Consider the following 13,034-nt stretch of genomic DNA (forward strand, 5'->3'; position numbering starts at 1 on the left):
TCAAACACTTACGTCACCTTCAGGCAAAGAAGGTGAACGGAACTTAATGCGAGGTAAAAATTTTAAAAAAAGAGGATTTAAAATTGAACAATGGTGGAGATATTAACTTGAATCTAGTAACTTGCATAGTGATACAGGAGCACGGACTTAAACATTCGTGAAACATGCCCTGCTATGGCTGAACGGCCCCCAACATCGTCGAAATGGTAAGTTCAAATAATGCTACATAGTGGAATGGGTTACCAAACCCTCAGAGGCAAAATTGGACTCAAAGATATATTGCTTTAAGCTCCCGCCGCTGAAGGACCTTTATCTTTTACTGAATTTCGCAGTGCTTTCCAAGTAATATCATGTGTGAAAGATTAATTCTAAATTGTGGCGCGAAATTTCAGCGCTAATTTTTAATTTTACATGCGAAATAACAAATTTGCCTTGGCAACGTTCGGCGCGCAGTTTCTCGGTACAATAAACAAGTCTGAAAATTACGCTTGTAAGCTTAACTTGCCACCCATGATATTAAAAGATAAACAAATGGTACTGACTCATGAAATTTTAAAAAAAAACATTAACTTGCGTTTTGCCAAAATTGTAATAATATTTTGTCTCCACTTCACAACGAATCATACACAGCTAATAGGCAAATAAGAAGAACCAACTCAAACTACATTACAGCAACTACATGAATAAGAATCTACATAAATCATCCAATAACAGTTCATCAGCCAGGTACGTATAAACTCGTATCGCCGACCAATTGTACAATCTGTCCTTGTGGATTCTTGTAAAAAGCTCATCTTCAGAGTAGATGTGAATACAATATGTATTTGACGACTGAGCACATTTATTACATATACACTTGGGACATGCACAGACATAACGCAAACTAAACGAGCTTTACATATGACTGGCATTATGGCTAGAGTGTTTACTACTTTGGACCTAAATCCCTTGCGTACACAAATACAACGTGTTTAAGTTTACAGAGCTAAGAAATTTACACACAACTAGCAGACAGCCTGGTTTGTCCACAACTTTGGGTTATTCATCCATCTACAAAATTAAACCCATAAACCCATTTATCAACACATTTACAAACAGATCATTCCAGTTAGGCTGAGGTGTCCACAACTTTCAACGAAAATCCGCGTACACAAACATACCACGCCAGTTAGGCTGGGGTGTCCAGGCTGGGTAGGAACATGGCTCATGTACCGGCGATTGGTAGCCTTTCCTACGGGGGCTTTAAAAAGGTAAGGCTGTCGATAGTGCAGTAAAAATACTTGAAAAACTAAAATGAAAAAGTTAAACGGAGCTCTGAACAGGGTTGATTCAGAGGACTATATGACTATCACGTGCTATACTCCCCCTTATATACCCCTTTCTTTCTACCCATGATGCACCGGCCTGGAGCCCAGGCCGCGTTGTGTCCCGTGCTGGCAAAATAGTCATTTCGGCCTTCTTCGCAAGCCGTATTCGTCAGAAATAACATATTTTGTCTCCACTTCACAACGAATGTACACACAGCTAATAGGCAAATAAGTTTATTTGGGGAGAGCCTGGCCCAATCATAAGCGAGAATTTTGTTATAGATACGATTGTAATAATAGTAATAATTATAATGTTTTTTGAGCGCATCTAACTACGCTGACGAGCAATCAAACATTTAGAAATAGTTAAAACCAATAAGCTTACAAAGAACAGGATTAAAAGCATTGAAAATAAATATCTGCTCACTCTCTTATACAATTAAAAATTAAATATGGTTGAAACCAATTATTTTGCAGTGCTATAAGAGCTAGGTAAATACAAAGTGATTATATAACTGATGAGCTGCAGATTGACATTGTTCACACTGCCGTAGTTTCGTCTGGAGAGATAAACGTTTGAGAAAGTTTTTCACGGAAAGTTTACTAACTGCCAAATTAAAGAAAATGGCAAAATCTACTAGGTTTATAGCTTCCTTGCATGCGAACCTGTAGTAACGTAATGGTGACATCTGGAATCTCCAATTGCAGGGCATACACCCGTTTCCGTACTGAAAACGAATAGCTTGCACTTTACAAGAAACAAGTTATCAAGTGCATGAATCACGTTCAAAACTTGAAATTCAATGTTATTATGCCACTGCCATACAGCTTGCAATGTTACTGGGAAGGGAGGACCCGGGCTACGACAGTGTAACATTCGACAAGAAAAGGTATTGGACTCCTGCCATAGCTTACAGAAATATTTTATATCGTGTTCTTTCATAGACAAATGAAAGCGAAAGAAAGAAAATTTAAACCGAGTGTACCGCGTTCGTGAAATCACTTGCCTCCAACCCAAAACTGAGTGGTTGCTTCTGAGCTGGAAGTACACCGAAATTTCGAATTTACATCATGATAAACTCCAAAATTGTCCTCGCTTGCCACGACATCACCACTCTGATTTCCATCGAAATCGCAACCAAGGCTTATTGAACTGTCCATGTGCAGAGCGACATTGCCTTTTAGATACCAGGTCGCTGCCGTGCAATTAGCACATTCATTTCCCCGGATGTTGACAAGCTCGTACTTTTGGCAGTTACCTACCACCGTGGGTGTGACCCTGACGATGTCGAAGTCTCGATGTCGAAGTCAAATGAGGCTCGCAGGTAATCCGTATACACCGTGCCGTCTGTGTTGTATCGGCAAGTAGCTCGCCAGTGAGTGGAGTGATCTCTGAGCCAAACAAGGAAATGCCGTTTAATCAGGTACGCCTGCCAGTTTGGGGAATCGCTGCTGACCGCACTTGAATCCAGGTAATCGTAAAAGAAAACGTTGCTCTGAGAAAAAAAAGAAAGATGACAGAAAAGATAATAAAATGACTTTTGTTGGCTCAGCTCAAATTTTCACAAGATGTTTTGGTTTAAGTACAGCTTAAACCCGTGTTTTTGAAAACAATCATTTTACTTTTTTTACTTTAAGAATGTTCGATCGTGTGTTTTTTTTGTTTTGTTCTTGTTTTTTTTCAAGTTTCTTCAAATCTTTCTTGCAATTGTTATAATCACTTACCGCCTTCAGTCGTCATCACCAAAAATTAGTCCAAAAATCGAAATTAAAATAGTTGCTTAACCATGAGAAACCTAAACATTGTTTTTTAACTTGATGTTTTTTTGTGATTTATGACTGACTTATGATGTTCATTATCCGAGAAAGTTCATCGTTTGTCGACTGACTGACTTAGCATTTCTTTGGGAAAACTTTCTCGGATGTTATCCCTGTTCACAATGATGTTTTTACAGAGAGGCCTTCTAGTGGTAAGTTATAAGTCAGGCAGAAGATTCTCTTCTAATTCATTTAGGATATTTACCTGAAAAAGATGCTTGTTGGACAAACTAAACGACTCGATCAAATTCCAGGCGAACCCAGGCTCCGAATTAAAATCACAGAACACTTGGAGGGTTTGATTGGTATTGTCGATAATTTTGTACAATCCAGACTTGTCCACTCCAGCTGCTTTGTAGTCTTGACAGCTTCTTGGCTGAATCTCACAGTGTTTTCCAATAAACGGTTCCGGACAAGAACAGTTGTACCGAACGCTGGTGGGCTCACAGATTTCATTGCAGGTTCCTCCATTCAGGCACGGATTTTTCCTGCAGCAGCCATTTTTGCACATGACGTCACCAACACAGGGGATGCCGTCGTGCCTCTGGTGACGAAGAAAAGGTCATCAAAATTTGCTATCTAACAAACTTTGGGACCAAACAATCGCTAAGCCACCGCCAAGTCAGAACAATTTTAGATCGATGCCGTTTTCACAAACACTATTTCTTTTTTGTATTTCCCTTATTAGGTTTGCGCTGTTAACTTGTCTCTTGCCATTTTCGGGAACAAAAGGATCGAGGATTTTAGAAAAATGATAAATGAAACATTATGCATGGAGACACTTAAATTAAATTGTTAAATACTCGGCTATAAATAATCCAATCGAAAAACAAATCGTCATTTTAAATTAAGGCAATCATTCATAGCTTTAATATTCAAGCTACAAGAATATTTTAAGACACATCTTTTTGGAATTGCTTATGAAATCTTATAATTTTTTTTTAGCTTTATTTGCCCCTTTTAATATTTTATAATTTTTAATAGACTTTGTGCTTAATTAGTTTTAGGCCCAGTTCAGACGTCGTGCTTCTGCCGTGCCGAACCAAATTGCAATTAGGTTCGACTGTGACACGGCAGGAAAACAACTTTGATTCAGACGTCGTGACAGAGTCGAGCCAAATTCAGGATATACTGATGCCTCGTAACAATTCTCCTCCTAACTCCCCGTGGGAACGCAATCTCGCCAAAATACAGTAATATAATTTATGAATTTTGTTTAGCGCGGCAGAAGCACGACGTTTGAATCGCTGCCGTGGCAGAGTCGTGTAGCACGGCAGAGCTTGTCGAACTTAATTGCTTCCCGAACTTAATTCAAAAGTTCGATTCAGACGCCGTGCTTCTGCCGTGCTTTTGTCGAGCTTAATTCCTGAATTTAGTTCGGCACGGCAGAGGCACGACGTCTGAACTGGGCCTTAGTTAATAAGTTCCTGCCTTAAAGCCAAAAATTCTGTAAGGTTTCATTTCACTCAGTTGTTGTTGTTTTTGTTTGTTTTGTTTGTTTGCAGTTAGAGGTACCCAATAATAAACGGCACTTACTATCACTTTATTAGACGCATTGTTTTTTTTTTTCATGCTTTATTTCCTTTAGCTTTTCTTTGGTTACCCGACTTCTTTTGCTCACGCAGCGGGTGTATCCGGCCGAGAAACCCTCGATGATTGATTTGCAAGTCGTGCATGGCATCATGGGTAGAATTTATCAAGAACGTACTGGAAGTCGCTTTTTTCATGGTTATTATTCTGTTTAGAAATGATAATAATTACCTCAGAAATCAGCCCCATGTGAGGAATTAACTCTCTTACTTCCTCTTTTGTTGTGTGAAAAGAAGCATGCCCAAAAATTTATTATCTTGTCGACCGAATAAAGCATACGAAAAACCTCAATCTGAATTGAAAATCCTAAGTTTGGTGTTAATCGCAAAGGCTTCAAACAACCCATATAAACTACTAGTTAAAACGAAGGCCTTGCACATGCGGATCTAAAACGTTGGTTAACTGATTAATTGCTTGCATCATGATTTCTAGACTTTTAAGAACAGAAGACCGTTTACGAAAACGTCATATAGGTTATTGGAAATTATTATAACAAAGAAAACTCATTAGCAGTAACATGGGTACCCCACATAAAGCTAACAGTTTGAAACTGTCAAGATTAATTAATCCAATGTGGTTAAGTGAAAATGATTTTATGTCATCTTTAGAAATATTACTTTTTAAAATTTTCCCAGTTCAAAACAAAATTCACCAAAAAAATTGTCCAACTTTCCACTTGATAGTAAATGATAATGAATTTATCCGAGATACTTGTTTCATCTAAACACTACCCTGAACGTGTAGGCACAATATATATATCTAAATAACATTCGGGTATCTTTTAATCGGTTAAGATTTGAAAATATCAAATAGCAAGGGAATAAGATGTTTTTACTTTAATAAGTGACACAGCAAAGACCTTTACATTACCTCCGAGCCGTAATCCCTTCGTAGGATGTAATAACGTGATCCAGGAGAGTGTTTGAGAGAGCTTTTGTTGGTAAAGTGATTATCTTCGTTCAACTCGCAGTATGTTTGGTCTTTGGTTTCCTTGTAGTTCAGAGACAAACACCGACAGTCCTGCATGCACTTCATGTAGCACTGAATTGGGTTTAACGTGACAGAATTGTGAAATACACGACCAACATACTCTGAGTCTTGCACGGCATCTTGGTACACGTCGAGGGAAATCTTTTGACAATTACCTCCTAAACAGTCTGCCTTGACCTCCAAAATTGTAACGAGAAATAAAAACATAACCGCACAAATCATGTTTGGTTTGCCTGATAAATTATCGCTTATATAGATTTACCTATACACTTAGAGGGAGAACTGATTTTAAATATTATGTTAGAATTTTGAGCTGTTCCCGATTACTAATAACGGAATGCAAAAATGATTGTGTGCGAAAATGCGAAAATGTGTATTCTTGTCCCCGAAGCCACCTGTCCATCTTAGACTGCGGGGCGTACCCACTGATTTAATGGCGGCCAGTGTCACGTGACCAGTGTCAAGTGACCATATCGTGGGCTCAAGTAAGAGCTCATTTTTAAGTTGACCGCTGACCAAGTGCTGGTGTTCGATTGGAACGTGGGCTCATGTCAGGTTAACTTGTTTTAAACCAGCCGGTTAACGCTAACCAAGTTCACGGAAGTATAAGTTTTTTTTTTTTTTTTTTTTTTTTTTTTTTCTTTATTCCTTTTAAATACTACTTACACTACTTACAATACAATATTAATGTAGTTACTTACACTACTTACAAAAAACTTATTACTTACGCCACTTACGATACTAACACTTACTCTATATAATACGCATACTCACGCTACTAACAATACTAATACTTACACTGCTTACAATACAACATAATTAGATTACTTGCCCTTCTTACAATTCTAGCACGGTAAGATCATACCAGTTTACTCCTGTCACTAATGTACATTCCGAGTTGCAAATTACAGAAAATATGCATGGTATATATATATGCGCCTTGTTTCTTTTCCTTTCATTTTTATTTTCGTTTTCAGGGGACTAGGGTCGAGTTGTCAAGAGATTACAAAAGAGGCAACAGAGGCTCCCACTTTTTTAAAACGATTGTAGTTGTATTTTTTTCCATTTCATAGATATGTTTTAAATACAGTAAGAAATCATTTAGTTTTGGAGAACATTTTTTCTGTCTACATAGCCAAATGTAATATTTAGCATTTAAGCAGCAGAAGTTAATTTGGAGTTTATGTTTAGAGCTATCCGGCCTTAGGCCCAGTGCTGTATCAGGCTCTAAGGGTGTCTCCTTGGCAATAACTTGGCAAGACTGTAGCCATACTTCAAAATTGTTCCAAAAATATTGAGTTTTTGGGCAAGCCCAAAATAAATGTACAAGTTTCTCTGTTTCTCTTTCGCAGAAAGTGCATTTCTCGCTATCGACGAGACCAATTTTTTTCAAGAAGTTGTTTGTTGATATTCTTCTATGAAGAAATTTAAAATTGAAAGTTATAAGTTTTGTGCTCTTTGTACATTGAAAAGCCATTTGGTAAACCTTTTCCCAGTTGAGCTCTTGTTTTGTTGCGAGAGTGACGTCTTCCTCCCACTTTTGTTGACTTTGATTGGGTGGTTCACTTTTTCCTGATACAAGTTTCTTATATACTAGTCTACTAGGTTTTCTGCTTTTTAAAAATTTTGACAAGAAACTTTCATGTTTAATAGAGGTTCTGATGTTATGGGGTATATATCTTTGAAGAAGTTTTATTGAAGAAATGATTCCAAGAAAGGTTAAAGGTCGGGCTGTCAGGTCATGTATAGTCTGGAAAGCAGTGAGCGAGAGAAACTTTCCGGAGTCATCCATTAAATGTTCTACTTTTGTTATTCCTTTGAGGAACCATTCTTTAAAAAACACTGGTCTATTCCCAACTCTTATTAGTGAATTATACCATAAGGGCGATGACCGAAAGTGATAGTCTGATACAATCTTTTCTTCATAACTGGCTTCTGACCAGATTTCAAGAATTTCTTTGAAAAAAGGATCTGATACTTTAATAATGTTACGACTGTCTTTTATGTTTAGATTTCCAGTTAGTGTTACTTCACCTCCATATTTTTCAAGTTCTGAGTCAAAAAATCTTTTCCAGCTTCCATTGTTTTCCTTATCTAGATATTTCTTTATCCATGTGGCTTTGAGAGATCTATTAAAGGAGGTTATATCAATCATTTTAAGTCCCCCTTCTGAGTAATCATTAATCATTACCTTTCTTTTTATTTTGTCGCCTTTGTCATTCCATAAGAAGTTGTAAAACATTACATTTATCTCCTTTATTGCTGTATGATTTGTTTGCAGAGGAGAGAAAATATATACCAGTTGTGAAGCTATGAGGCTTTTTAAAACAGTAATTTTACCTAAAAGGCCAAGTCTGCGAAGTTTCCAGCATCCCAAAATCGATTTAATTTTTTCTATTTTATCTTTGTAATTCAAAGATATAGTTACATCAGGGTCTGTTGACAACCATACCCCTAACGCTCTGAGTTTTTTTTTTTTTGGCCATTTGAAGTCTTTTTCAGGGCAAAGTTTAAAATCCCAATCCGCACTTGCACCGATCCACAAAGCTTCTGTCTTTTTGCTGTTAAGTCTGAGGCCGGATATATCACCGAAATAGTCTATTATCTTCAAAGATTCTAGAAAGGATTCTTCGGAGCCGTCTAAAATAAGGGTCGTGTCATCCGCATATTGGCTAAGTTTAATTTCTTTGTCCTTTACAATTATGCCACGGATTTCTTTTTTTTGGCGAATTGCATTGGCGAGTACTTCCACAGAGAGAATGAATAGATACGGTGACAGAGGGCAGCCTTGCCTGACTCCCCGGTTGAGCTCAAAGAAATTACTTGCCCATCCATTGTTTAAAATACAGCTTTCGCTATTGCAGTAAAATACTTTTAACCAGTTCAGCAGTGATGGGCCGAAACCAAAGTATTGGAAGGTTTTACGAATAAAGGGCCACTCTAGGGTATCAAAGGCTTTTTCAAAATCAAGAAAAAGGAGCAGTCCCGGCATATTGTTTGCTTTTGAAAATTTGATGACGCTGTCTATTAAACGAATATTTTCTCCGATGAATCTGTCTCTAATGAAGCCGGTTTGATCGTCAGAAACAAGTTTTGGCAGGAAAGTTTTGATGCGGCTTGCAATAGCTTTTGTTGCAATTTTGTAATCGCAATTCAAAAGCGTTAAAGGTCGCCAGTTCTTTATTGAATTAAGGTTAGCATCCTTTTTTGGTATGAGCTTAATAATGCCCCTCCTTTGTGATATTGAGAGCTTTCCAATTTCGTAGGAATAATTAAAAGAGTGTATCAAAATTTCCGCCACGTCCTTCCAAAACACTTTGTAGAATTCGCAGGGGAGACCATCGGTTCCTGGGGATTTATCTGTCACCATACTTTTCAGCGCTTCTAAACATTCATTCTTCCTTAATTCGCCCTCACAGAGAGATTGTTCATCGTTATTTAAAACCTTTTTGTTTTCTTGCTGTGGAAAGAAGAAAGCCCCTTCTTGGTTGTCAATAGCTACATTAGAACTGTAAAGATTTTGGTAAAACGATTCACATTCTTTTAAGATCTCTTTGTCTGTACAAATGAGGTCGTTGTCATTGACTTTGAGCTGGGTTATTGTTCCTTGTTTACAATGTCTCTTTTCCAGATTGAGAAAGTATTTGGTATTTTTCTCACCTTCATTGTACCATTGAGATTTAGATCTTAAAATTGCTCCTTTTGTCCTGTATTCTATTATTGCCGCCAGTTCGCGTTTCTTTGTTTCAAGGTCCGACCACACTTGTTCTCGTCGAGTTTCGTCGCCACTAAATTCAGGAAGACGTTTTTCAAGAGTTGCGATTGCTTGTTCTATTTCCTCCTCTTTTCTAGCGAGTTTCTTTTTCTTAGAAGTTCCATATTTCAAGGACTCCTCTCTCACTTTCAATTTAACCATTTCCCATATTAAATTAGGGTTAACAGTATCATCTTGCGCGTATTCAACCTTGGTTTGTTTTATGATTGATTTTATCCGGTTAACATAGTCAATGTCATTTAAAAAAGAGGTGTTAAGTTTCCAAAAGCCTCGTCCTCTATTGTTAGAATGCAGCGAGATTTATAATGTAATCATGGAATGATCCGTTTTGTATCCTGGTAATATGTCCGCACTGACGGTGTTACAAAATGTAGTCTGATTTACTAGGAAAAAGTCGAGCCTACAGTGAACTTCAGGTTTCTTTTGTCGCCACGTGAATCTGGAACTCTCAGGGTTTAAAACTCTCCATGCATCTATTAAATCCAGGTTTACAGAGAAATCGTTTATCACTTCCAGCGATTTTTTGTGGGATCTGGCAAGACCACCTTTTTTGTCCTTGTCAACATTCAGTACTAGGTTAAAGTCTCCACCAACAATTATCTCCTCGCATTTAAAGTCGAGTAGCTGATTAAAAACAGAGGTGAAGAAATTCGGATCGTCTTCGTTTGGAGCGTATATATTTGCTAAGGTTATGTGTTTTCCATTTGTAATCAGGTCACATATTATGAATCGTCCCTTGGGATCGGTGTAAGCTTTCAAGAGTTGAAAACTGAAATTATTGTTAAAAAGTATGGCTACACCTACTTTGTTACTAGAACAACAGCTGAATAATGCCTGGTAACCCCATTCAGCTCTCCAATCATGTATATTGTCTTCCGTACAATGGGCTTCTTGGATAAAATATACCGACATTTTTTTACATTTGAGCCAGTTGAAAATTTCACGTCTCTTAAACTTGTCTCCTAGTCCCCGAGTATTAATCGATCCTATTCTGAGATCCATTTTTCTCATATATTTTGTTAAAAATAATTTGATCGAAGGCGCTCAAGTGCATTGCTGAAATAAACCTTGAAAGTGTAAGCTGGCAAAATAAATCAAAAATACGAATATTTACAAATCTACACATAAACACACTTAAAATCAATAATATTAGAAGACTGCTGATGGAATACGGTTGCATTCGTTACTTTGTTCGTATTTTTCATTTTAGAGCCGCCTAATATTAGTTCTAGATGTAGCGGAGGCCGAATCTATCAGGCATAATAATAACAACAACAAAAAATAGAAAACTATGTATGGACACATTATGCTTAGAGTTCAAGTTCCTTACCCAAAGGCCAAAATTTACCTCGGACGAACAGCTTGTCGGGCTGTGCCTTGCTAAATGAAGCCGGGATGTTGTTTCTCCTGGCCTTCTTAAAGGTATCCATTTGTGCCCTCCGCCGCTCCACGATCTCAAAAGGCAGATCTTGATACATCTTAAAATTGGTTTCTCGCAGTCGGGGACCTAAAGCGAGCATGCTTTGACAATCCTTGAATCTCAGAAATCTTGCTAGAATAGGCCGCGGTTTCCCTTCTTTCTTCTTACCAAGGCGGTGGACTCGTTGGATTTCTACCGAGGCAGCATCAACATAGCCAAGATCCGTTTCGAGGAAAGAACGTAGCACCAATTCCGTATCTTCTCTGCTCGCGTCGTCCTCTGGAATGTTTTCGAATTTCAAATTTTCACGCCTAGAGTAGGCTTCAAGATACAGGTGTTGGTCTTCTACTTCTTTAACTCTGGCTCCAAGCTTAAGGTTCTCCTCCTCCAGGCATTTTAACTTCGTGTTGGTATTATCTTGCATTTTTTTTAGACTCTGCGAAGCTTCTTGGCGATCTGCTTCGATTGAATTTAAGCTCTCTTTAATATCATCAACATCGCGTCTTGTGGTGGCGTGACAGCTCTCTAAATTTTGCACACGTCCTTCAAGTTTCAAAAGAGTCGCTTGAAAATCTTTCATTGATTTTTCAATACTGTCCAGTTTGTCTAGCTTCTTTAAAATGTTTTGAAGTGTGTCGCTAAACTCTTCGGTCATATTCAAGGCCGGTAAACTTACGTCTTCTTCTGTGTCTAGCTCGCTTACTTCATGGACACGAACAGCGTGCTCGCCGCTTTTCAATTTTTTGCTTTCTGGAGAAGCGTTCGATATCGAAGATTCGTCTGACGAAGACACTCTAGTTTTCCGTTTGTTCAGTGTTTCCTCCAGAGTTTCGGCCATTAAAATCCGCAGAGCAATTGAATTTAAGGCGGGCGGCTTAAGAAAACACGTCTCACTCCGCCATTGCTCCCCAGTCTCTTCCAAAAAAAAGGCGTTTCTTGCTTGTTTTTAATTCCAGTCCGTTTCAACTGATCTTTTTTAATATCTATATAATAAATTTATATATCTATAAGTTTTTCTTGCTGACAATTGTTTATCACTACTTTTGTTTTGTGTCTTTTGAGATTTTTCAAACTCAAAACAGAAGGCCAAACAATTTACAGAAAACCTTATCGCAAAGTTACAAAGCTCCATTGAAAATTCTCGCTTATCCTGGGCTAGCTTAATCGGGCTTTGAACAACCCAGCCAAGGAGCTCCGCTTTTAGGCTTGGCTAAATCTATTTATAAAACCTTAAGAAAGTTAATAATTATTTCAGGCTTAAGGGGAAATTTTAATTGAAATATCAGTCCATAATAGGCTTTTGTCGATTGTGCTCGCAAAACTGGCATATTATGTTCCTATCACTGCTCAAAAGTTAAGCGCAATCAACAAAAGCCTAGTCCATGACAAACCATATCAATACAGCTTCCAGCGAAAATTTTACTTCTGTTTCAAATTCCTTTCATATATGGTCTTAGAGGAAAAACGGAACACAAAACATATCGCTTTAAGCCCCCAGCTGCCTGATGCTGAAGGCTCGGAAAATGTCTTTTTTGAGTAAAATAAATTTTGATTTGAAGACACTTAATTATTGTTATTAAATTTCACAAGAAACTAGATCACAAGGACTGTTTACTATGGATAGAAAGGTGAAATCGTAAATTTGTGGTAGAATGGTGTTAACAGTTTTCGGATATTTCGGGCAACTCTTAAGGAAATTTCCATACCACTTGCCCTTTGAAAGAACCCACTGTGATATATCATATAGAGATCTAGTTAAGCCTAAAAGCGAAGCTCCTGGGCCGCGATGTTCAAAACCCGATTCAGATAAGCCAGGTTAAGCAAGAAGTTTGATTTGAGTTTTGTAACTTTGCAGTGAGGTTTTCCATATCTTGTTTGGCCTTCTGTTTTGACTTTGAATAATCTCAATATACACAAAACAGAAGCAGTTCAAGACATCTGTATACAAGAAATATTTATATTTCTGTTAACTTTTAATCTTGGAGTAGCGTTAACCGGCTGCCGAACAACCTGACCCCGTTTACAACAAGTTAACCTGACATGAACCCGCGATCCAATAGAAAACCAGCACTTGGTCAACGGTCAACTTCAAAAAAACACGTGACCTCGATGAGCTCTAAACTTGAGCCGATAT

General features: G+C 37.8%; 1 pseudogene across 1 annotated transcript; it reads right to left on the reverse strand.

Annotated features, from left to right (window-relative positions):
- Nucleotides 1-1,159: 1,159 nt before the first annotated feature.
- On the reverse strand, nt 1,160-5,927 carry LOC145482984 (uncharacterized; annotated as a pseudogene). Its single transcript, XR_014048857.1, has 3 exons — nt 5,586-5,927; nt 3,331-3,669; nt 1,160-2,803 (listed from the first exon to the last, which is right to left on the reverse strand). The product of XR_014048857.1 is annotated as an uncharacterized LOC145482984 (transcript).
- Nucleotides 5,928-13,034: the final 7,107 nt, after the last annotated feature.

The sequence above is a fragment of the Orbicella franksi genome, chromosome 3 (assembly GCF_964199315.1).
Source record: "Orbicella franksi chromosome 3, jaOrbFran1.1, whole genome shotgun sequence".
Lineage (NCBI taxonomy): Eukaryota > Metazoa > Cnidaria > Anthozoa > Scleractinia > Merulinidae > Orbicella > Orbicella franksi.